The sequence below is a fragment of the Miscanthus floridulus genome, chromosome 14 (assembly GCF_019320115.1).
Source record: "Miscanthus floridulus cultivar M001 chromosome 14, ASM1932011v1, whole genome shotgun sequence".
Lineage (NCBI taxonomy): Eukaryota > Viridiplantae > Streptophyta > Magnoliopsida > Poales > Poaceae > Miscanthus > Miscanthus floridulus.
The window spans coordinates 21,134,505-21,161,261 of NC_089593.1; the positions used below are offsets into that span (position 1 = coordinate 21,134,505).

Below are 26,757 nucleotides of genomic sequence, written 5' to 3' on the forward strand. Positions count from 1 at the left end.
GTTGACTTGTTGAGGTAGTCAGCACTGTGTCGCTGTTACGGATTTGCGTTGAGCACTACAGATCTGATCAGTGAGTAGTATACAGTTTAAGGGATCCTCCTAGAGCACAATTGGTTTTCACTGATCAGCCTGATGTGATCGTGTGGAGAACTGGAGATGGACCAAATGGGGCCTATACTTCCAAATCTGCTTATACAGTAGTATACTGGTGTACGACCAACGACCCAGACTTCCAGTCTATAACGGCGGCGAGCACAGAGGTGTGGGGCCTGCTGGCCGCAAGTCTCAGGCTGGTGTCGCCTGACGGCCTGAGCAAGGTTGATACAACGCGACGATCAATGGGTGGACAAAAATGTGTAGGCCTAGCCTGACTTTGTTCGTGTGCCTGCAAGTTATATTTGCCGGCTGCAACAGTTCTCCATTCACTCTGTCCCGATAAGACTTTCTCCAACAGGTAACCTATAACAGCACCCAAATCAAAAATAGGTCACCAACAGTACTGTATCGCATTTCTATTTTGGATGTCAGGAGAGAGAACCAAAATCTAGGCGTCAGGAGAGGCACAACCTTTTTGCCTGTAGCGCTAAGAATGGGTCTCGTATTTTGAGTGCCATTGTTAAAGATAGTCTAACAGAATGACACGCCCCGCACAATGACGTCACTCTAGCCCCTGCAATAATTTAAAAAAAAACAGTTGACAAATCACCGGCAAACGTTGCACAGTAGACATAAAAGTAAAGAGCCCAGCTTCACTGGGAACATGAATTCAAAGCCAAGCAGGTCAATATGATAGCTTGCAGCAGTAGCCAAAGTTAAGCAAGCCAGTTCCTACCAATCCCAAAGACAGCCGTGAACCGCCATCATGCTGACCACAGAGGTCACACCCCATGCATTTATACCTACACTATACAAAAAAGATGCTCTTGCCATGCATCCAACAGTCAATGTTCCACAAGCGTGCAGTCACTGGCACAGCTGAATGTGATCAGCACCTGCCCTTCAGTGGTGGTCTCATGGGCCCCAACGCATCCTGCACAGCCCTCTGAGATACAGGTCTGTCCGGACAACACACGAAGGGTTGTTCGGAGAGTTCTTCACGGGATACAAGACAAGCCTTGTAATCCCAAAGGCTCCACCACGCTTCCCAGTTTCACGTGCCACCATAATGTAGCCATCTTGACCAAACTCTAACCCATGTGAGTTTTTTATGAGCCAAAAAAGCTCACCCAGGTCTGTTTCCCCATAGCCAACGACCACAGCATAATGGCCAATGGTAAAGAGCTCTTTCCACGTGTAGTTCTTACCATCCAAAACTCCCTACAACATAATTACATAGTTGTCATTAGAAATTCAGTGTTTTTCCGTACAAAAAGAAATAAAATGTATGGCTTTGAAAACAATTTTGAAGTTCATTGAAAACTGCAGCAATACCTCCAAACAGTTGAGTCAAGTTACATAGGAAACCAATATATGAAAGGTGCCAAGAGCCCCAAGACAAAGTACCAAGAGCAAACTTATAAAAAAAATAAAGAATTAAGTCCAACTTTGGTCCCTCGACTCTTTCTGTGGTTTAATTGTTGTCCCTCATCTCTTATACCGGTTAATTTTAGTCCCTTGTCTTTAAATACCATTCATTTTCAGTCCATACACCCTCTCCATAGCGGTTTTGCACAGGTGGCTCAGCTGATAAGAATCCAACATGGGTGTCTTATTGCTAACTCATCTGATTAGTTCATTGAGGCTGCTCAGTGTTGCTGAAAGTTTGCATCAACTCTCATCTTGGTAAAGCGTATTCGAGAGGTCAGAGAGGCACTATGTCAAATGGTAGTTGATCCCAATTGGAGATTTCTAAAAGATGATGATGCAGAGAAGGCAAGGAAGATCAAGTTGATGCTTGTCGATGATCAGTGATGGGAAAGAATTGATTTCCTTATCAGTTTCACAATTCCAATTGTGAAATTGCTAAGAAAAACTGACACAGATACGCCAATGCTGCACTTGGTTTATGAAAAGTGGGACTGCATGATAGAACAAGTTTGTGAAATTGTTCACAAGAATGGAAACAGGAATCCTATTGATGATGCAAAGTTGGGATGTCATGTACTGAACTACTGATCTTTCTGGATGTCATCAAAGACATGATCTAATCTCATATATTCAGTGTTCACTGTGAGTATTTCAACATTTCACTACGCTGATTACTTGCTGGTTTGATGCTTTTTGGATGTAAACTTGAATATTTGCCTTTTTATTTGAAATTTTAAAAATAAATAAATATATTAGACGAATCCCCGAATCCTATTTTTTGAGATTAGCCGAATCAGACACCCGCACCTGAGTCGGACTCCGACACCCGCACCCGTGTCCACGTAACACTGCTGATTACATGTTTCTCCCCTCTATTGAACACAAAATTCTCCATTTTGTGCTGCTCGCGCTGGCGCTGCTCTACAATCTCACCGGCTGCACCTTAAATTCCCAACCACCCGCACCAAATCACTCTCCAGCACCAGCAATCACGCTGCACAGCCCCAAATCGCGTTATGGCCAGCTCGAGCTGTTCAGCTCACAGCAAGATGGCAAGCTCCAGCGCCAACTTAGACACTTAGTCTAGCTGCAGCATCATTTGTCATTGCCGTAAGAAAGCAACGTGGTGGATTTCTTGGATCAGTCAAGATCGAGTAAATTAAGTTTGATTCTAATAAGTAGATCATTTTTTAGTCTACAGAAGATTGATTAGAAGAACAAAAGCACAGCTCAAGAACGGAAATGATTGGGATTTGGTGGCCGGTGAGATCGCTGAGCAATGCCAGTGAGCAGCACAGAATGGGAATTTTTTGTTTCAACCGAGAGAGAGGGAGAGAATGATTTAATCAGCTGAGCCGATACATCCACGTTGGATCCACGTCAGTTGAGCAATGTGTGCAAAACCACTATGGAGATGGTGTATGGACTATAATTAAATGTTATCAGAAGAGCATTAAATGTTGAGCAACACATCATAGTAATAAAACAGAATTTGCTAACTTACCTCTGTGTAATCCATGAAAAATTCATCAGCACCAACAACCACCACTGGCTGAGCAGCAACCACCATCTTTAGAACCCTCTCATCAACATTTCGAGCCCAGCAGAAATTATCAATTATGACTCGTCACAAAGCTGTAACACAAAAACAAGAACCGGTGATCATTAGTTAGTTAATGAGGAACTATGTTATCCAGAGAATAATGTGAGATCTTTGGGCATACCTTTGTAGGTCTGATGACTTTTCTGACACCCCTGGTAAGGATAGCTCGCATACGGAACTTGTCCTCCATTAGCTATGATGTATTCGAAGGCTTTATATGGGGAACCACCATCACAGCCCTGGCAAGTCAGGTCACAACAATCGATCAACTGTTGTTCAGACAGTTTCACCATTTGATTTGTGTGTATGAAGTTTATCCCTTCCACTGCTGCTGTAGTGGCAAAAGACCAGCAAGCACCACAATCACCCTGGTGGGATGCTTCAGTTACAGCACCCGCCTCTCTCCAGTCAACAGAGATAGGAAGTCCATCCGGCCCAATTGATTCAAAGCCAGAGGCAGTGCTATAAACTACCCTTCCTACACAGAAATAATTAAGGTTTGTTTCCTCAAATAAACAACAGCATAGAGCATGGTTTTTTAGAAAAAGAGAATAATATTTTACCAGGAGCAAACTCACCTTGATCAGGTGAAGAATTCAGATCCACCAGAGGATATTCCAAACCAGCAGGTCGAAAGACAAGAATAGAAGATTTGTATCTGCTTTCGCTAAAAAAAAAAGGTAGCAAGATTTTATCTTTAAATTCTTCCCCACAGCTAAAATTTTCTCTTCCTCTCCTTCTCCAACCACCTCACAAACAAAAATAAAAAAACATAACCTTCTGAGGAGAAGAACCATAATGTGATAACCAAACTTATCTAAAAGCATGTTGGCACAACGAGCCTCCCTTGGTGCCGTAAGGCCTGGATGTGCGAAGCGGGCCAGGGAGGAAGCCCGCCACGCAATAACAGCACATCATAGTCCAAACGTCATGCCTACAGTTCAGAATTTAATAACAAACGAATAAAAACACCAACAAAACCGAGGTTAGATGGAGCCATTTCGTTTATGCCCCTAGACAGCCTGTGCAATTATAAGTCGAGGGGCACAAACGAAATAGCCCCATCTAACCTCGGTTTGGTTGGTGTTTTCATTCGTTTGTTATTGAATTCTGAATTGTAGACATGACGTTTGGACTACGATGTGCTGCTATTGCGCAGCGGGCTTCCTCCCTGGCCTGCTTCGCACATCCAGGCCTTACGGCACCAAGGGAGGCTCGCTGTGCCAACATGCTCTTAGGTAAGTTTGGTTGTCACGTTATGGTTCTTCTCCTCAAAAGATTATGTTTTTTTATGTTTGTTGTTTGTGAGCTGGTTGGAGAAGGAGAGAAAGAGAAAATTTTAGCCGTGGGGAAGAATTTAAAGATAAAATCTTGCTACCTTTTTTTCAGCGAAAGCAGATACAAATCTTCTATTCCTGTCTTTGGACCTGCTGGTCTAAAATATCCTCTGGTGGATCTGAATTCTTCACCTAGTCAAGGTGAGTTTGCTCCTGGTAATATTATTCTCTTTTTCTGAAAAACCATGATCTATGTTGTTCTTCATTTGAGGAAACAAACCTTAATTATTTATGTGTAGAAAGGGTAGGTTATAGCAATGTCTCTGGCTTTGGACCAATTGGGCCGGATAAACTTCCTATCTCTATTGACTGGAAAGAGGCGGGTGCTGTAACTGAATTATCCCACCAGGGTGACTGTGGTGCTTGCTGGTCTTTCCACTACAGCAGCGGTGGAAGGGATAAACTTCATACACAAAAATCAACTACAAATCAACTGGTGAAACTGTCTGAACAACAGTTGATCAATTGTTGTGACCTGACCTACCAGGGCTGTGATGGTGGTTCCCCATATAAAGCCTTCGAATACATCATAGCTAAGGGAGGGCAAGTTTCCTATGCGAGCTATCCTTACCAAGGGTGTTAGAATCAAGTCATCAGACCTACAAAGGTATGCCTAAAGATCTCACATTATTCTCTGGATACCGTAGTTCCTCATTAACTAACTAATGGTCACCGGTTCTTGTTTTTGTGTTACAGATTTATGATGAGTCACAATTAATCAATGTTCAAAAAAACGTAACTAATCGTCGTTTAAACGAGTTTAAACGCTAAACTTTGACCCAGCGTCTCGTTTAGGGGGTAAACGCTCAATTAATCGTTGTGCGCGCCTAGGCGCTCGCCTAAACGCGCGGCGACGTTTAATCGGTGCGGAACGGATGGAAAACGCGTTTAGGCGGGTGGGAAACGCGCGGCTTGCGGGCGGGAAAGCGCGCGGCGCACGAGCGGGAAAGCGGGAAAAAAGGGCGTGCGCGCCACGTAGAAACAGAGCAGGAGCGCGGGCAGGCGGACGCGTGAAAGAGCACGCGGGCCCGAGCAGGAGTGGCTCCGCCAAAACAGAGAGGCACAGGATTTCTCGCCGGCTCGCCTAGGCCACGCCTCCCGCTTCCGTGGTGCCTCCTGCCTCGTGCCCTCGTCGCTCCTCGCCGCCGTTGCAAGGGGAGCCCCAGCTGGAGCCATCGCAGGAGCAGGGTCGTCGACATCTGGAGTAGCAGGCCGCAGGCACAAGGGTCGCCGCCGCCGGCACAGCCCCTCACTTCTTCTCGCGTCGTCGCTGGCACAGCCCTGCCCCTGCTTCACCACCCGCATCTGTCCTCGCCGTAGCTTCACACTCTAGGTGCTCCCTCGGTCTCTCCCCATCTTTCCATGCTCATTCTCTGTAATTTTGATTTTTGCATGTCAATCACTCAATTGATGAATTGGATTGGATATTTAGGGTTAAGATTGAATGTGTACTGCCTCAGTAGCTCCTTTAGTCCTTATGATGCGTTGATTTGTTGGTCCTTATTATGCTACTCTTGTTCTTGGATTAGGATTAGGATGTCGACTTCCGAAGCTGCAGCTGCTGCTGGTACTACAGCAGCGGCTCCAGAAGCCGCCGAGGTTTTCAGATTATTTGATTTTTCTGTTTTCAGATTATTAACTTGTCTCTCTTTGATTGTTAGCTGCTGTTGAATGCAAGAAACCAAGGAGGAAAGGAACTGATGTCGAAAACAAGTGTGCGGCAAGAGGTGTGGTCACTGTTATTACTTCTAGTTGTGTTATTAGTACTGATTTTGCTCTCAGCATCACAAAAAGTAAAAAACAAAACAAAAACGTTTAATCACGTTTAATCTACGTTTAAACTTCCGAAACTCTAAACCATAGGCTAGTGTTCGCCTAGCGTCTAGCGTTTTTTTGAACATTGCAATTGATAACTTCTGTTGGGCTCGAAATGTTGATGAGAGGGTTCTAAAGATGGTGGTTGCTGCTCAGCCAGTGGTGGTTGTTGTTGGTGCTGATGAATTTTCATGGATTACACAAAGGTAAGTTAGCAAATTGTGTTTTATTACTATTATGTGTTGCTTAACATTTAATGCTCTTCTGATACCATTTAATTATAGTCCATACACCATCTCCATGGTGGTTTTGCACACATAGCTCAACTGACGTGGATATATATATATAAATTTCCATATTTGCGTGCCAACGTTAAGGCCTTATTTAAATCCAAGCTGTAAAGTTTGGGGATGTCACATCAGGTGTCATATGGGGCGTCGCATGGGGTGTTTGGATAGTAATAAAAAAACAAATTACAGAATCCATCAATAAACCGCGAGACGAATTTATTAAGCCTAATTAATCCGTCATTAACACATGTGTTATTGTAGCACCACATTGTCAAATCATGGACTAATTAGGCTTAAAAGATTCGTCTCGCAAATTAGTCGCAAACTATGCAATTAGTTATTTTTTTAGTCTATATTTAATACTTCATGCATGTGTCCAACCATTCGATGGGATAGGGTGTAAACTTTTGGGGAGGAACTAAACAAGGGATAAAATGAAGCAGTTTAATGAGTCGAGTTAAAATATTGCAAACTCGAATCAATAGCCTGTGCAAAACTAAAAACTTATACTACCTTCCTTATATTGTCAAACCTCTACTGGTTCTTCAAGTGTGTTTATCCTCTCGAAAACTAACTATAACCCTACGCTATTATATTATAATGTTAGGGATTTTCAGAACCGGAGGGCTTGTTTGGATGCATCAAAATCTACATCAATCCATGTGTATTGGAGTGGATTGATTTGAAAATTAGTCCATTGTTACCCCAATTCATATATATTGGAGTGGATTTGTATGTACCCAAACAATCCCTGATGGGTCAGTATTGATAAGAGCATCTCCAGCAGTCCCCCAATTCCCATCCCCAATGAGAAAAAACTGTATTTTGAGGGATTTGAGAGCTCCAGCAGATCCCCACTCTAACCTCAATCAACAACAACAACAACAACAAAGTCTTTAAGTCCCAAACAAGTTGGGGTAGGCTAGAGTTGAAACCCAGCAGAAATCCCCATTCTAACCTCAAAGAGAAGAAAAAAATTCTCAGTCCCTCAAAATCCATCCTCCAACCCCTCAAAGATGAGGGAAACCTCCCTCCCCCAATACCTAAGACTTTTGGTGCGAGTTCCAACTACCGGCGCAGGAAAGGGACGACGATGACAAGATGGTGGCCACGGGCGCCATCGCCGGGGACGGGGAAGAAGCCTGAACGCAGGCCGCCACGACCGCGTCTGTGCCTGCTCGAGGACACCCGCCTGCTCCAGCTCGAGGATAAATCTTGGCGCCGATCTGCGCGGGCGACGCTCCAACTCGGAGCTGGCGCACGGTGGGGCCGGCATCAGGGCGGAGCATCGCGCTCGATCCTGGGGCGGAGGACGACGCCGATTGTTGTGCTCGCAAAGCTCATTCACGGCCGGGAAGAAGCACCATGGCCGAGGAGCCGAGGACGGAGGGGGTGGATGAGAGGCATGGCTAGGTCCTAGGGGCGGAGGGGGCCGAGGAGCTCCATGGATGCGGGCGGAGGGGATCCAAAGAGTGCCATGCCTCGCGAGATACGAGATCGACGGGACGGGGAAGAAACACCCTGCGGGAGAGAAGGAAAGATAAAAGAAAATAAAAAATTATAATCTGACAAGTAGGCCCCATGTTTTGGGGGAGATTATTGGGTTTCTGCAGCATCTCTCCCAATAATCAAAAAGTGATATTAGGCTATCCCAGATCACTATACTGGAGAAGTTGTATTAGGGACTGTCGGAGATACTCGCAGCTTTGATTTTATCCCCGTGTTGACAGTGTTTCCTAAACGGATTGTAGCGGATTGTGAGCCTAAACAAAAATTTGTGCAATGAGAAACAAAAAAGAGAAATCAGCACATAAATAGTAGCGGATTGTGGATACTAAATGAACAGTTATACCCGCAACTATTCATAGCTGATTTCTCTTTTTTGTTACTCCTTCCACAAATGTTTGTTTGAGCTCAAATTTTACATGCATATAGATGATTGCATAATATATCCATATATATTTTTTCGAAATTTTTCATGCACATTTAATAGGCCTTTTTATGCATGGGAGCATTGGACCACCTAAATGACTTGGAGCACAGGATATATTCTCGAAAATGACTTGGAGCACAGGATATGTTCTCTGCTCGAGAATACCAAACATGGCCAGTGATTAAAAAAAAAGCAATGACATGTTTATATGTCCAAAAATAACTATAATTACTAGGTATATAATATACTACATCCATTTCTTAATATATGACGTTGGTTAGTTCGTCGTATATTAAAGCATGGAGGGAGTATTTTCTAGTAAGAATGAAAATGAGAGGGTTGTGCGCACCTTTTTTAACCGGATGTGAATCATTTCTTCCCTAGAGTTTGAAACCTTGAATTATGTTACCTATATAAGAAAATTCGAAATAACAAATGTTAGTCCAATACTTCAGCTAGTAACTAGGAATCCCAAGGTCAAAGGCTCCTATCGCCAAAACGGCTATTGAGACCGATTTACACGCCATGTAATTAATGTAAACCACAAAATACTCTTTTTGACCGTGTGAATGCATGAGCTGAGCATGTAATCCGTAATTATTTAACCCACAAACTGCACAATGATGGTGTAGGCGTACGTCATCTCCCATACTAGCATCGCGGAATAAGCTAAGGCATCTTGTCCTACAAGAAGGCCAATCTACTCCTTTAGAAGGCTGAAATTTCAGAGGATTGATGCAGGAATCAGTTCAATTTTATAGGATTTTCATAGAAAACATAAAACAAAAAAACCATTCCAAAAGAGGCCTCAATTTGTCATATCACCGTTGTTTGGCAACACTCAAATAAGTCCTTTTCCAACGGCTAACTTACCCAACGGCTATTTCCTCCTTGCATGGGAAAATGTGAATGTTCAAAATTTTCCTGCAATCCAAACAGCAAACTTCAAGTATTCCTCTGTTTTAGATTCCTGCGGTTTTTCGCTTTATACTACATCCTATTCCTGTGTTTTTTTCTATTCCTCTGTTTTCCATTCCTACGTTCCAAACAGGCCCTAAGTAATAAACCTCGCATATGTCACATGCCCTCCAAATACGAGGTGGATAAGACATCGAATTGAGATTTCCCTTTTGCTCCATCCTAAAAAATAACCATTCATAACAAAAGGCTAACCGTGAACCTCGCCTCTAATACAATACTATATGAACTGTTGTTGTTCTGAGATTCATCCACACACACAGTCATGCCATGCACTATTAAATAAATCTTCAAAAATACTGTAACGTTGGATTCAGCTGCAATGGATTACCTACCCTACTTAATAATAATAAATACGTACTGCAGTAGTGGAATATCGCAGTACAAGGATTATCTAGCTAGTAGAGTTAAATCGTCTGGCCAGATGGATGAGGAAAATACAAGATTACCTTTGTCGGTGGTGCCGGAGACGTCGGAGGCGGACGGTGACGGTGCGTCGGTGTGGGAAGACATGGCTCTACCAAGGGGCGGGGCATCGACGGCGGAACCACCGCGGAGGAAGGACGGGCGGTGGCTCCGGGGCAGATCTGAGGGGGCTGCACCGCCTGAGCCTAAGCGAGCCACCGGCGCCGCAACATGGCGGGCGGCGCGAGCAAAGCCACGGGAGACCCGCAGGAGGGACGCCATCGACGGGGGTCGGATTGGAGGAGAATGGATTGTTTTCTTTTCTCCCGAGAGAAGAGGATTGTTACCCTTGTTATATAGGATCCCGGTTAGGGTTTCGGGAGCTGCACAACTCCAGAAGAGTCTGGTTAGGAGTTCACGGCCCATCCGGACATTTATTGACTACAGGTAGGATTACACTAGTTTAAAGGGCCTGTCGGCACTGTACAGCACGCACAAATGAACAGGCCCTAAGTTGGGTGACAGCGCAACCACAACGGAGGACAAGCTGGACCCAAACAAGATGTCCCGAGGCTGACATGTTATCACATTTTTTGATCTGGTCGAAGAGTCCATTGAATGTTAGTAATTGAATGTTAGTATTTGGCACCGAAACAAATCACTCTTCCATATTTAGCATTGAAAATTTTAAACTTTTTTATCTAGCATCAACTTGAAAATTCTTTCTGTAAATGGCACTTCCGTCCATTTGATGGAGTAACGGTGTCAAGTGCCACCTAAAATGACATATATACCCTTACCAGCAACGTGTTGACAATGACCAGCACTCGTCCGTCCGCCACGGCAGCCTCCGGCCGTCGGCCAGCTCGATGATGAACGGCGTCGTCCGCTGCCTCGGCCACGGGGCCCCATCCGAGCACCACAGCCCACCGCGCACACGCCTTGTCTACCTCCACAATGCCAAGGTCCACGTCCGTCTTGGTCCGCCTGGGCGCCGACTCCATGGCCGTGACGTCGTCCGTCTCCCTGAGCACCGGCAGCATGAAGACGGTGGTCGCCTCGGCGACCTCGTCGTACTGGAGCCGCACCACCGTGATGCCGGGCCGTGAGGCGGCAGGGTCCTCCTCCCCCTCCACCTCCCCGGTCGCCTTCTTCCTGGCGCGCTCCAGCTCGAGCTCCACGCGCGCCCTGCCGGACTCGGTCTCCACCACCTGCATCGCGGCGTACTGGAGCTGCACCACCGTGACGCCGAGCCGCGAGGCGGCAGGGTCCTCCTCCTCCCCCTCCCCCTCCTCCTCCCCCTCCACCTCCCCGGCTGCCGAGGAGCGAGGCGGCGGCGGCGGCGCGACAGTGAGCCCGGTGAGGCCGTCGTCGCACCACCAGAAGCGGAACAGCCTCGGCGTGCTCACCGAGTTCGGTGAGTGCTGGAGTTGGCAGGCACGAGCTGGAGTTGCTCTCTCTCTCGTTCGCGCGGTGTGGTGATGATGGCGACCCACCACGACGCGCTGTGGGCGAAGCTGCACGAGCTGGAGCTGCAGCTCGCGGCGTACAAGCTCCTGCGCGCCGCGCGTGGGGATGGGGACGACGCGGGTTTCGCTTTCGCGGACGGGGTTGAGACGCCGGGGGGCGGCAGCACCTGCCGCGGTAGGCAGTACGACACCTACATACGTCGGCGCGACGCCAGGCGTGTGGCCGCGTCGGCCGAGCAGCAGCAGCAACCGGCGAATAATAAGGCTCAGCAACCTCGGGGCGTGCGCGCCGCGGGGGCGGGACACACCACGCCGATGAGCTCACGTAGTGCGCTCCGGTGCGTGGCTCACGACACGCAGGAGGTGGGCGCCACGCCGCGGCTGGTCATCGCCCCGGCGAAGAGGACGCCGACCGTGTCGTCCATCCCAAGCACCCCGAGAAAGGAAGTTGCCGGCGCGGCGCTGCCGAGGAGCACGACGGTGAGAGGCGGCGGAGACGCGACAGGGAGCCCGACAAGGCCGTCGTCGCACCACCAAAGGCGGAACAGCCTCGGCGTGCTCGCCGAGTTCGGCGAGTACGCCACGCCGAGGACGTTCCTAAAACGCGACACGGGCACCGGCGGCGCGGCCGCGCCGACCAGGCTGCGGACGACGCGGGTGCATGACCTGCCGACCCTCGACATGGCCATCACCCCGAGGCCGCTGCCCCAGCAGCAGGAGCTCAGCCACGCCCACGCGCACACCTAGGCACCGCGCCACGTCCGGTCCGTGTCGGAGCTACCGTTCGAGACGGCGGCGCTGGCCTCGCCGCAGGCGTGGGCGAGGAAGCGGTGGGGCAGCCCGGAGAGGCCAACGGCGATGTTCTCCGACTCGCATAGGGACCTGTCCAAGGGGCTCAAGAAGCTACTGAGCTTTGTGAGGAAAGGCGGCAGGAGCGGTGGCGACGGCGCGGGGCGTGCACTGGTGGTGCGGCGCGGTGGTGGACGTGAGGGGGTGGAGGTGGGAGAGTGACAGCATTTTGGTACTTATCAACAAAAACTGACATGGTCGATGAAGTCAACAAATGGATGGATGGCTAAATTGGACGAAAGTGCCATATACAAAAGAAATTTTCAAGTTGATGCTAGATAAGAAAGTTCAAAATTTCTAGTGCTAAATACGGAAGAGTGATTTGTTTTAGTGCCAAATACAGAATTCTCTCAATCTGTTAAGGTCAAGCCATCGGGCTTATAAGTCTATCTTCAACAACATTACCTAAAATATGAGATCTATTTCACGTTTGGTAGCGCTATAGATAAAGAGTTCCGTATCTATTTTTTGTCTTCCTCGGCAACAGAACCCAAAAGAGAACTCTTTCTGCAAATGAGTCTCCAGGAGAGAGGATACTCATATATTGGGTTGTGCCTTGTTGTAACCCAAAATGGATCTCATATATAGGTGTTGTCACAGAACCGACCAATTTATAAGAGCACAAGTACAAAAACAATCATCGAAACGATCAAATTTTCGAACTTGAGCCCATATAAACCCGATAGTCAACTGAAATCTCGAAGGATTTCAAACCAACTTACATACAACCAAGATCACAGTAATTCAACATAACATATCATACGTTACAACATTTCGCAGACGTTTGCAAATAGATTACATCATCACAGAGTCATCGTTATTACAAAACAAGTCTTGTAAAGTACGCGGAAGCAAATAGTTTAACTTATACACCCGAGTTCAAATACAAATACTGGTTCGCTGATCACAACCCGCAAAAGCATTCGGATAAAAGAAACGGAGATCATGCCCATGATCTAGTCTTCATCACCCGCCGGGTGGAGACAATACTTACAGAATCTCTGATATAGGAGGTCATCTACAACAAGAGGGAATAAACCCTGAGTACGAGAATGTACTCAGCTAGACTTATCCGTCAAAAACCAAAACAAATAACACCAAGGATTATACATAGCTTAATTTAGTGGATCTGGCTGACACTTTCTTTTTGCAGAAAAGCATAAGTAATAATGATCAACTCTTAACATGAACTAGCAGTAACTTTTAGCCATTAACCTGTCATCTATATTAGCACCTGTACTAAGCAATCATTTTATTAGGGTGCAAACATTAATAACCATATCAGGTATACATTATGGCAACCTTATCATCATCATACATTTAACCCATATCGTTAAATTAATTGAATCTACGTTACCGCTGCTCAGTCAAGTTCTCACTATCCGGGAGAGACGATGATTCGAATCGATTCATATCCAGCTGGAGGGTTATTCCTAACACAAACCCTGCTTCCCCCGTTAGGGTCGCAAATAAGTCACCTTTGGTACAACTCAGGAGAAAAATAAAAGAAAAGACGTGGGTCCGGGCCGCCCTACATTCTCAGAGAACCACTCTGCCAGGAAGTGTAGGATTTTAAGCACCTGACTCCCCTTGGACTTATGCCAATGGCTCTCCACACATCCTTACTTCCTCTAAAATGCATCCAACCCCCACGGATCCTAGCCTGAGTTGAGCTACTCGGCTTCGCGGTCGGAATGACTTATCCGGCCAGCTAAGTGCTAGGCTGTGTTCAACATGACATAAGGACGTACAGCATATCGGTCCTTAAACGATGTAGATGGAGTCACTATGTTCAAACCTACATAAGACCCCACCTGGTCTTAATTTATTATTCACATGGTTCTTTTCCATGATAGCAAATATAGCCAACCGTGATCCACCTCATCCTAAAGCTCGCAGGTGATAGGAAATCACCTGACTTCTACCGCACTAAGCATGGCTAAAGCATTTAATCCGTTCCTAAACTTAAATAGGATTCCAGTGCGATATCTGGACAAGGATGGATATATAATGCAACAATTTGTTCCAACCAATTTCTATACTTAATGCATCATCAACGAATAAAAGATACTCAATGTATTTATAAAAACATGGGAGGCTTAATATGCTACGGGGCTTGCCTTTCAGGAAAGAAGAAGGCTAGTGAAAGCTCTAGTTTAGTTTTGGTTAATTAATGAAACCCTAAGTGCTAACCTAGTTTATCAAGATGATTATGAGATAGGTAGCACTACTCCAAGTGATGAAGCAATGGCGAAGATCGTGACAATGGTGATGGCATGGTGATGGTCAAATGCTTAAACTTGGAAAAGAAGAAAGAGAAGAAAAAAACAAAAGGCTCAAGGCAAAGGTATAAAATGTAGGAGCCATTTTGTTTTAGTGATCAAGACACTTAGTGAGTGTGATCACATTTAGGATAGATAGCCGTACTATTAAGATGAGTGAAACTCGTATCGGAATGCGGTTATCAAAGTGCCACTAGATGCTCTAACTCATTGCATATGCATTTAGAATCTAGTGTAGTGCTAACACCCTTAAAAATATTTGTGAAAATATGCTAACACTTGTGCACAAGGTGATACACTTGGTAGTGTTGGCACATCTACAAAGGATATGGTGTTTGTAGGGTTGAGATGGGTCGCTTTCGGGAAGATGGAATGACTATTTTCTATTGCGCCGGATGCAAATTCTTGTGGTTGTCACATTGGAGCAAGGGTGAAGAAGTTAGAAGTGAAAACAAGTTGATCGCGAAGACGCTGGCGTCGGTCAACTGACCGGACGCTGGGTCTGAAAGCATCAGACCCTGGCAGCGTGCGGCGTGCGTCCGATCAAACTAACGGGTCTACACAGTACCGAGGGTATTGCACCGGACGCTGGTCTGTGTCTGGTCAAGGTAGACCGGACGCGTCCGGTTGAAGAAATACGTCTCGGGGAGCTTACTAGAAATGACCGGACGCTGAAGATTCTGCGTCCGGTCAGTTTAACCGGACGTGTCCGGTCAAAGAAATACGCCTCAGGGAGCTTACTGGAAACGACCGGTCAAAGACCGCAGAACAGGGGAGCGGCGGTTGACCCGCGCTTGCTCGCCGGCGGCGAGGACTTAGGTGAGGCCGAGGGCATCAGCATGCTCGCCTCAATGGACCACACCTAACCATGCCCTTCCTGCAACCTCTACCGAACTCTAGCAAGGACGGCGACGTGCATGGCAAACGGCGACGGGGTCCGACGGTGCTCCGGCGACGTCCGGCCCTGTAGGGCGCGGCTAAGCTCGGTATGAGCTTCAGGGGGTCGCGAGGAAGCTAAGGGGAGGGAGAAAGGAACATGAGAAGGCTCCGGGGGTGGTCGGCCACGTAGGGCTCCAACTCCGGCGAGACCCTATCATGGCGGGCGATGGTGGAAATGGCCGGAGGCCCTCACCTATGGTCGATTTGACGCTACAAGTTGGCGGAGATGGTGAAGCTAAGCAAGGCAAAGCTTTTGACTAGCTGGAGCGAGGTAGGATGCGACGGCGAGCATGCGCGAGCTCAGTGGGACAAAGGCAGGGCGGTGGCTCTGCTTTGGCGCTTCGGGCGAGCGGAGGAAGCGAAGGAGGAGGCAGAGAGCGTGCGGAGGGTAGCAGGGCGTCCTCCACTTCAAGACAGCCAGCGCGTGGCGCGGTTAGGGCAAGCTGGGCGAGTGGCGACCACGCGATGGCCACCTTCTGGTCTCGGTCGGCCATGACCGGCCTGAAATTTGTGTTTCAGGTTTCAACGGTACTGACTAACAGGCGAACTTTGACGATGATTAACTCCTAATCTGTGATGACATAGCTCAAGGTATAATTGACAAAGTTGGACATCTACATGGGAACTACAACTTTTACAATTGTAGCTCGAGCTGGTTTGGCTTTGTTTGCAAACTACAGAGCTCTAAACTGGGGTACATGAAAACTGAAATTCAATACAAGACTTAGAATTTTTTTTTCTAAGTGTTGAATCAGCCCTCAACACTGACTTATGGGCCCTTTTTGAGCATGTTGTGCACATTTTTATGACTTGGCTTCTAAACAAAGTTTGTTCCTTATAAAATTTACTACAACTTTGCTTTAGGTTGCTCAGACATGCAAATACTTTAAGCTACACTTTTTAAACAGTTAAACAAAAGAGTTTAGGAGTCAAAACAAGTCAAACCACTTTTTGAAATCATATTTAGGCAACATGATCAATATGAACAATATTCTAAATGACATTCTAGGTGTCACTAAGTTGTTTAAGAGAATTTTTAGCCACACCACACATTGGTCACACAAGAATCAAGCATTGTATGTACTGAAACAATGAAAAACACATGAAATGTTACATTTGTTTCATAGTCATGTTTCACATGTTTCATGATCTTGTTGCATGGTACTAACTAACCATGTTTCACTAAAGTGAGTTGCACATGTTGCACTTAAGTGTTGCACAATATTCATTTCATAAAAGAAACAACACATGAAATATGCAACATGTTGCAATGTTTCGAAATCATGTTTCATGTGATATAAGCTTATGAATGGATGAATGATGCTCATGTTCATGAAATGCAAGTGCAAATGTGGAAGCCAAACACCTGGGGTGCTACAGCCCTCTCCCTTATAAAAATCTCATCCCGAGATTTGAAAAGCGTACCATTGTTGATAGAATTCCTTATAATCATCCCTCAAATAATCTTCTCTTTCCCATGTTGCATCACGTTCACTACCCTGATTACTCCACATGACTTTGTAAAACTTGACCACCCGACTCTGAGTCACTCGCTCACGAGTGTCAATCACTCGGACTGGCTTTTCTTCAAAGGTTAAATCTGATTTTAACTCGATATCCCCCAATAGAACTCTCTCTTCAGGGACACGAAGACATTTCTTCAATTGAGATACATGAAAGACATTGAAGATAGCACTCATCTTAGGAGGTAACTGAATCTTGTACGCCACCTTACCACTTGTCCAATGATTTCAAATGGACCAATATATCTCGGCGTAAGCTTTCGCTTCACACGAAAGTGTTGGACACTCTTCATGGGTGAGACTTTCAGATAAACAAAGTCTCCAACTTCGAACTCAATAGGTTTTCTACGTCGATCAACATAACTTTTCTGCCTAGCTTGAGCTGTGGCCATATGGGTTTAGATAGTACGGACTTGTTCTTCGGCTTCTTAAACAAAATCAATTCCATAGTATCTCCTTTCACCGGCTTCTACCCAATTTAACGGGGTTCTACACTTTCAGCCATCCAAAGCTTCAAACAGTGCCATCTTGATACTCTCTTGATAACTATTATTGTATGAGAATTCAGCTAGGGGCAACCATTTTTCCCATGAACCCTTAGCCGAGATGACACATGCTCTAAACATATCTTCTAAGATTTGATTCACTCGTTTAGTTTGTCCATTGGTTTGAGGATGATAGGCAGAACTTCTTACTAACTTAGTTCCTGATAATCCGTGTAAGTGCTCCCAAAAGCGAGCAGTGAACTGTGGTCCCCTATCCGAGACAATAGTACGAGGGATCCCATGAAGTCGGACTATCTGATTAAAGTACAACTCTGCATGGTCGGTTGGACGGAAATCTATGTGGATAGGAATGAAGTGTGCAGACTTGGTCAGACGGTCTACAATCACCCAAATGGAGTTAAAATTCCTCTGAGTAGTGGGAAGTCCAACTATAAAATCCATACTGATCTCCTCCCATTTCCAACCTAGAATAGAGAGTGGCTGAAGTAATCCAGCTTTCATGTGCACAGCCTTGACTCAACAACAAGTGTCACACCTAGCCACATAAGCGGCTATCTCTTTCTTCATTTTGGTCCACCAAAAGTGAGGCTTTAAATCATGATACATTTTGCTACTACCAGGATGAATAGATAATTTAGAGGAATGAGCTTCGGATATGATTTGATTTCTAAGCTCTCTATCCTTCGGAACCACCAACCTATCCTTGAACCATAACACGCCATCCTCATCTACTCAAAAATATTTGGATTCTTGCTCTTTCATCTTGCGCTTGATGTGGAACACACCTGGATCTGTCTTCTGCAGCTCGATAATTCAACCCTGTAGAGTACAACTGACAGTGATGTTGTAAAGGACTGTAGGATGAAGGAGTTTTGACAAATGGACATCACTCTCAATCAATGAGTGGCAATGAGATTTCCTACTTAAGGCATCCGCTATGACATTTGCCTTGCTAGGGTGATAGTGCACTTGGAGGTTATAATCCTTGATTAACTCGAGCCATCTTCTCTGACGCATATTCAACTCTGGTTGAGTGAAGATGTACTTGAGACTTTATGATCAGTGTAGATGTTGCACACATTGCCGAGAAAATAATGTCTCCAAGCCTTCAAAGCATGAACAACTGTAGCGAGTTCCAAGTCATGCGTTGGATAATTCACTTCATGCTTCTGAAGTTGGTGAGAGGTATAAGCAATGACTCTACCCTCTTGCATAAGAACACCTCCTAACCCAATACCTGATGCATCACAGAACACATCAAAAGGTTTCTCGATATTCGATTGTGCCAAAACCGGAGCCGAAGTTAGAAGAGTTCGTAGGGTATGGAAAGCCGCATCACACTCGGGAGTCCAGACAAACTTTATGTCTTTTTGCAGCAACCGAGTCATAGGCTTGGCTATTTTAGAGAAATCTGGGATGAAGCGACGATAATAGCCAGCCAACCCTAGAAAACTCTGAACCTCATGCACCGAGATTGGAGCCTTCCAGTTCAACACTTCTTGCACCTTGGTGGGATCAACCATAATTCCACCATCGGACAACATGTGTCCAAGAAAAGGTACCTCACGAAGCCAGAATTCACATTTGCTGAACTTTGCATATAGCTGGTGTTCCCGTAATCTAGTGAGGACAACTCGCAAATGTTCAACATGATCTTCTTCATTCTCAGAATAGACCAAGATATCATCTATAAATACCACCACAAATTTATCCAACTCGGGCATAAACACCGAATTCATCAAATACATAAAATGTACGAGGGTGTTGGTCAATCCAAAAGATATAACAAGGTACTCATACAGACCATATCTTGTAGAGAATACAGTTTTTGGAACATCCTTAAGCTGAATTTTGATTTGATGATAACCAGATCTTAAATCAATCTTGGAAAAGACTTTTGCTTTAGACAACTAATCAAATAAGATATCTATACGTGGCAAAGGGTACTTATTCTTGATTGTAACTGCATTCAAAGGTCTATAATCTACACACATGCGTAGGGATTGATCCTTCTTCTTCACAAAGATAGCTGGGCACCCCCATGGAGATGAACTAAGACGGATAAGGCCTTTCTTTAGAAGCTCATTCAACTGGGCCTTAAGTTCGGCTAGTTCATTGGGAGGCATCCTATACGACCTTCTAGAAATGGGCATTGTACCAGGAAGCAACTCTATCTTGAACTCCACTTCTCGATCCGGGGGCAATCCAGGCAAATCATCGGGGAAAATATCCGGAAAGTCACACACGACAGGGATATATGCCAGAGGCTTTGCTTGCACCACATTAGTCATGCAAGAAAGATTGATGTCCCTAGGTAACTATACTAGAAAACCCTCCTGATTACCAGAATATCTAAGCATGACTACCCTAGTCGATGTATCAATAAGCACTCCATGACTGCTCATCCAGTTCATTCCCAATATCACATCGATACCTAGCCCCGGTAAAACTACCAGATCAACCCGATAACTTCGCCCCTCTATCTCAAATTATACGTCCCTAACTACCAGCTTGGTTGGGATAGTACCACTAGCAGCCCTAATACAATAACTATCACCCTCAACAGTATATGTTTTCTACATAAACTTGGATGCAAATGCTGGACTAATAAAGGAATGCGAAGCACCCGAATCAAATAGTACAACTACGGGGTGTTGATCAATTAGAAACTTACCAGCAGTCACTACCTCTCCTGAAGGAATTTCAGTAATATTAGTGTGGTTCACCTGCTCCTAACGGCCACCTTGGTAGTTATTCTTCTTGGGGTAAGGATACTTCTTTGCCCAATGACCGGTCTTGTTGCAGTTCTAGCATGGCATGTTACTTGGTGGCACATTGAAACTGCCCTGACTGGTAGTGCCTTTGGGAAGAGCAACGGTAAATGCCTTGCGGAATCTAGTCTTGGCGGGATTCTTCTTCAGCGGTAGGCGGAACTTAGCGGCTAATGCTGGAGGACGGAATGGAGCCCTCTGTGTGACTGGAGCCTTGGATTGTGAGGCACCCGCCTCATAGGCCCTCTTATGACTTTTCGAAGTAGCATACACAGCATTATTGTTCTCTTGCGATAAAGCATCACTCACAAACTCATTAAAAAGAGCACACTTGCAATTTCTCATGGTCTTCATCAACTTGGGGCTAAGTCATCGCTTGAAACTAGCATTCTTTTTGGCATCAGTGTCCACAAACTCGGTAGCATACCTTGCAAGGTTGTTGAAAGCCTGCAGGTATTCATTCAAGCTCTTGTTCCCCTGGTTAGCTTCATGAACTCTATATGCTTGATTGCCATGAGACCAGGAGGAATGTAATTTCCCCTGAAAGCAGACTTGAACTGATCCCAAGTTATTTGGGCATTAGCAGGCATAGTGGACCGATAATGACTCTACCAAATACCAGCTAGCCCATGCAGTTGGTGAGATGCATACTTAGTCTTCTGCACCTTAGTCAAGCGGAGCAGACATAACTTCTGCTTGAGAGTATTCAACACTCATCAGCTTGTAAGGGCTCCTCAGCCTCCTTGAAGATCGGGGGTTTCGTGTTAAGGAAATCCTTGAAGTCATTGTATTGATTTGGTTCTAATTCTTGGCGTAGACCATGACCATCATGATTTGCAATCGTACGGAGAGCCTCAGCCATAGTGCACTGGCCTTCCGCAAGAATTGCCATCAATTCCGTTGGTGTGGGTGGTGGTGGCGGTGGAAGATCATCATCATCACCCGCACCGGTGGAACGAGTACGAGGCATCTGCAACAATGCACAACCAGTAATTATTGATGATGTTAGCACATTGGAGAGGAACAATGTAATTGTGCCAAACTGAATTTACTGATGAGAATGAAAACTTCATACAATAAATAGAGACCATAATTCATTCTCCAATCGCCACACCATCAATTGGAATACTAGCGCCATACGCAGTGCATTCCAACATGACAAGTTTTAAACTTAACCATTACGATACGCATCCTGAAGGGAGCGAATTAAAGTACATTACATGCCAAGTTCGAATTAAAAAGGTACATCCAACATCAGTCATCGCACTTAAGTCCATTACATCAATGACTGCAAAAGCTTAAACTAGTGAGACTTGCTAACTACTACTCATCGAAGTGATCGCTGTCCATATCAGAGACACCTTGGACTTCTTCTAGGTCTTCCTCTTCTTCTTCATCTGTCGGCTTAGCTGCATTGTCATCCATTTACACGTCCTCTTCTTCATCATCGGCCTCAATCACTTGAGGTCCACCCATATTTGGATACCTTGGTATGAGGCAAGGAATAGGAAACAGATGGTTGTACAGTTGATGGTGCTCAACCTGAAGCTCTTCAAGCTATTCTTGTAGTGCTTGCTCCCTTTGAAAGGCGTTGTGGTTAGCCAACATCCAACCCCAACGTCTTTCTTCTGCTAACTCTAAAGCTGCATCTCTATGACGGGGCACATGATCTAACTCTTGTGCAGCCTCATCTCTCTCAATAGTGAGGTTCATCAGCTGGTTATGAAGCTCGTCTCTCTCACGTGCGATTTGACCCCACTGCTGTAGACGATATTTTGCAATACCATGAATCTCCTCCACTTCTTGCTGAGCTCTCCCACATGCATCCGCCCTACGGCGATACTTGCGGGCACACAACCTGAACTTGTGCTAGGCTACCATTGCCTTGCCAGCTTCGTCTAGCACACTAGAAAGGGTGTTTTGTCTGACTTGACAAAGCTTCAAGACTACCATCATAGCACTCATTCCAGCATTGTCGCTCTACACATGTTCGCCATGGCCTTGAACCAAGGCCTGGCCAACGTCCTAAGTCCACTCAGCCTTAGTAGGAGACACTCAGAGAATGGATGAAGCTGGTCCACCCACTAACTCATCCCCGAAGCTCTGTGCTATATCCATCAGCACATCAAGGGTAGCAACCTGAGTAGCTTCCCATAGGCTTTGCCCATCAGTCTCAATGCTCCACCCATGCCACAATGGTCTTGTGGGGTTTTGCGGCACTATAAAGGTCACGACGTACCATGGTACATCTCCCAATGGTACCGCCTGCCTCCACGTATAGTTGGGTGCCTCTGGGTACCCAACTGAACTGAGCACCCTCCAGAGCAAGGTGGGAGTACTGAACTAGTCTAAAAAGGTGCTGCTACCAGTAGGAAACACGGGCGCGGCCACCTGTATCAAAAAGGGATGCAATTCATGTGAGAGGATTATTTTGTTGAGAGGTTGCACTTTATTCTTGGGATAAGCAATTATAAGGGAGGGAGTAATGCAATATGAATGACATGAGGGAATATGATGCATGCTCGTTCCGTACATCCTCACAAACCTAAGAAAATTCTAAGCTTTAGCGGAATATACGGTGGCATACATATGTTCTCTCAATTAGCGGTAACTAGTCGATCTACACGGTGCGTTGTTAGTGTACCTGCAGAAAACTTCATTACAGCCCAACCCAACAAGATATAATGCTAATTACACAAGTAGTAACTAAGATACTCTCCATATATACATCCCCAGATATATATACTTTGGTACCCAAACTACCCGACAGATGTACCCACAATTAAGTACCTTCGTATATACATGTATGCAACATGTACATACTCTAGTAACCACAACTAGCTCTCCCCTAGACCGATGGTTGGACGGTCATGCTCTCGCAACTCATGCTTACCTTGGCGTAAAGGCAATTGATCCATACATTACCATTCAAACGAATGGCACCCATGCAATGTCACGCCGCATGGACGATAAAATAGAAACAATCAATTTCCCCCAAGTTAATAATTATATATAAGCCACCTAGAAGTCCTTAAGTGGGCTACAAGGGATGTGATCACCAGTACACCATAAAAATTTTGATTTTTGAAAACTTATATATAACTATAAGTTGGAAAACCATTTTCACAACAAAAGCTTTTGTTTTAAATAGCCGTAAGACATGTTTAATGTTGAATCTAGCTCTAATACTAGCTGTCATATAACCGACCAATTTATAAGAGCACAAGTACAAAAACAATCGTCGAAACGATCAAATTCTCGAACTTGAGCCCATATAAACCCGGTAGTCAACTAAAATCTCGAAGGATTTCAAGCCAACTTGCATACAACCAAGATCACAGTAATTCAACATAACATATCATATGTTACAACATTTTGCAGACGTTTACAAATAGATTACATCATCACAGAGTCATCGTTATTACAAAACAAGTCTTGTAAAGTACGCGAAAGCAAATAGTTTAACTTACACACTTGAGTTCAAATACAAATACTGGTTCGCTGATCACAACCCACAAAAGCATTCGGATAAGAGAAACAAAGATCATGCCCATGATCTAGTCTTCATCACTCATCGGGTGGAAACAATACTTACAGAATCCCTGATATATGAGGTCATCTGTAACAAGAGGGAATAAACCCTGAGTACAAAAATATACTCAGCTAGACTTACCCGTCGAAAACCAAAACAAATGACACCAAGGATTATGCATAGCTTAATTTAGTGGATCTGGCTAATACTTTCTTTTTACAGAAAAGCATAAGTAATAATGATCAACTCTTAACATGAACTAGCAGTGATTTTTAGCCATTAACCTGTCATCTATATTAGCACCTGTACTAAGCAATTATTTTGTTAGGGTGCAAACATTAATAACCATATTAGGTATACATTGTGGCAATCTTATCATCATCATCCATTTAATCATATCGTTAAATTAATTGAATCTACGTTGCCGCTGCTCAGTCAAGCTCTCACTATCCGGGAGAGACGGCGATTCAAATCGATTCATATCCAGCTGGAGGGTTATTTCTAACACAAACCCTGCTTCCCCCGTCAAGGTCGCAAACAAGTCACCTTTTGTACAAGTCAGGAGAAAATAAAAGAAAAGACACGGGTCTGGGCCGCCCTGCATTCTCAGAGAACCACTCTGCTAGGAAGTGCATGATTTTAAGCACCTGACTCCCCTTGGACTTATGCCAATGGCTCTCCGCACATCTTTACTTCCTCCAAAATGCATCCAACCCCCAAGGATCCTGGCCTGAGTTGAGCTACTCGGCTTCGCGATCGGAATAACTTATCTGGCCAGCTAAGTGCTAGGCTGCATTCAACATGACATGAGGACGTACAGTATATCGGTCCTTAAACGACGCAGATGGAGTCACTATGTTCAAACCTACATAAGACTCTGCCCGGTCTTAATTCATTATTCACATGGTTCTTTTCCACGATAGCAAATATAGCCAACCGTGATCCACCTCATCCTAAAGCTTGTAGGTGACAGGAAATCACCTGACTTCTACCGCACTAAGCATGGCTAAGCATTTAACCCGTTCCTGAACTTAAATAGGATTCCAGTGCGATATCTGGACAAGGATGGATATATAATGCAACAATTGGTTCCAACCAATTCTTATACTTAATGCATTATCAACGAATAAAAGATACTCAATGTATTTATAAAAACATGAGAGGCTTAATATGCTCCGGGGCTTGCCTTTCAGGAAAGAGGAAGGCTGGTGGTCAGGGCACTCAGGCAACTCCTCCGCGGTGGCTGCTTCGTCGGCTTCCTGCACCTTGGGCTCCTCCTCCTGGTTGGCTCCCTTGAACTCTAGCAACGTCACTCCCTCCGGCACACCTATTGCATGAATGTGCAGGATAAATATCATGGATGCATATGAACGAAGTTAGGGATGCTCAGAGAATGCACATGTTCGCTGTAGTCTGCATATTCTACTTAAGTTCTATTCAAATCACTTTACTTACCAAGTTTATACAACATAATATATAATTGCTCATCTTCAGTTAATGACCTAGCACCTGCACCGAAGCATGTTCTCAAGTTAGGCTAGCCCTTAAACAATCAATGAGGGCGTGGCACGAAGCATACACTCAAGCATTTGTATTTCAGCAAAATGGAGACTATATAGCGGTACAGTAAACTGGCCATAACTAGAGATTTATAAATCCAAATGACATACAATAAGATAATTTGGAAAGCTTATGAAATTATCTACAATTTATTTTTAGACCTCTAAGCATGATTCTAATCTTTACCAGGTTGAATTCTTTAATCAACAGAACTCTGTCCTACAAGACAGAGAGTAGATAAAACTGGAACTTAACTTTAAACAGCTGTAGTTCCTAAACTACTAGGCCAAATGCCATCAAGTTTTGACATGAGCTAGATACATAAATTATCTACAACTTTTGTATTCATCACATTCACAGCAAACCAAAATATCATGAGGAACTTTATAAAGTCCCCAGATCTGTCCAGAGGGACATAATGCAAACGAAATAATTATTAACTTATGATGTAAACACATAATAGGACAAAACTAACTCTACTCACTTATTACACATATCACAAGAACACCAGAAAGTAAGGTGTTCATCACCAAAATATTTCTTTTAATACCTTTCTTAATTTATTTAATTAATTAGAGGAAATGGTAAACATATATGAGAACTATACCATTAAATCTATAAAAATTATAGTACATACTACATGCTCTAAGTAGACCACTATAAAAATTTCACACCATTTGAGCAAGTCTAACAGCCTACATAAAAATGATAAGACATAATAATTTAAAATGACATAATTAGGAAACCTTAGTGAAAAGTGTCAAGCAACAGATTTCATATTTTTCCTAACATCCTTAAGGTACTAGGATACTCCCCACAAAGTTTTATGGTCATAGGATTCCTAGATAATTTACAAAAATTTATACAAGTATCAATCAATGATAAAAGGAAAATCTATAACTTAAAAACCATACATGCAATGACTCTCAAATTTTTACCAAAGCTTCTACTAAGCAAGAATAGCTTACCCACAAAATTTCATAATTTTTGGATCACAGAAACTCAAGATATAATTTAAATAAGTTTGCATGCATTTAAAAACACATTTCAAGTTCCTATTTAATTCATCCAAAATTTCTACATCATGTGCTCATGTCATATTTTTCTTAAATACTAGACTTCACTGTGAGTCTAAAAAATTTTGAATCACACCATTTGGATCTACACATTTGGAGTTACAAAATTCACAAAATAGCATCAAATCTGCATTTAAATCAATAAAACATGAACAAGGTTCACTGACGCGCGGGACCCGCGGGGTCAACGGTCCCACCGGTCAGAGACCGCAGAATAGGGGAGCAGCGGTTGACCCGTGCTTGCTCGCCAACGGCGAGGACTCAGGCGAGGCCGAGGGCACCGGCATGCTCGTCTCGACGGACCGCACCTAACCATGCCCTTCCCGCAACCTCTACCGAACTCTAGCAAGGACGGTGGCGGG

At 44.7% G+C, this 26,757-nt stretch overlaps 1 long non-coding RNA gene and 1 pseudogene across 2 annotated transcripts; one reads left to right on the plus strand and one right to left on the minus strand.

Annotated features, from left to right (window-relative positions):
- Nucleotides 1–702: 702 nt before the first annotated feature.
- Nucleotides 703–10,302, minus strand: LOC136504867 (uncharacterized). 2 transcript variants are annotated; one of them, XR_010771006.1, is made up of 5 exons: nucleotides 9,933–10,302; nucleotides 8,855–8,914; nucleotides 3,252–3,608; nucleotides 3,032–3,162; nucleotides 703–1,317 (listed from the first exon to the last, which is right to left on the minus strand). It is a non-coding gene; the product is annotated as an uncharacterized lncRNA (long non-coding RNA). The 2 variants fall into 2 exon arrangements; XR_010771007.1 differs by lacking the exon at nucleotides 3,252–3,608.
- Nucleotides 10,303–11,369: 1,067 nt separating this feature from the next.
- On the plus strand, nucleotides 11,370–12,368 carry LOC136503163 (uncharacterized; annotated as a pseudogene).
- The last annotated feature ends 14,389 nt before the right edge of the window (nucleotides 12,369–26,757 follow it).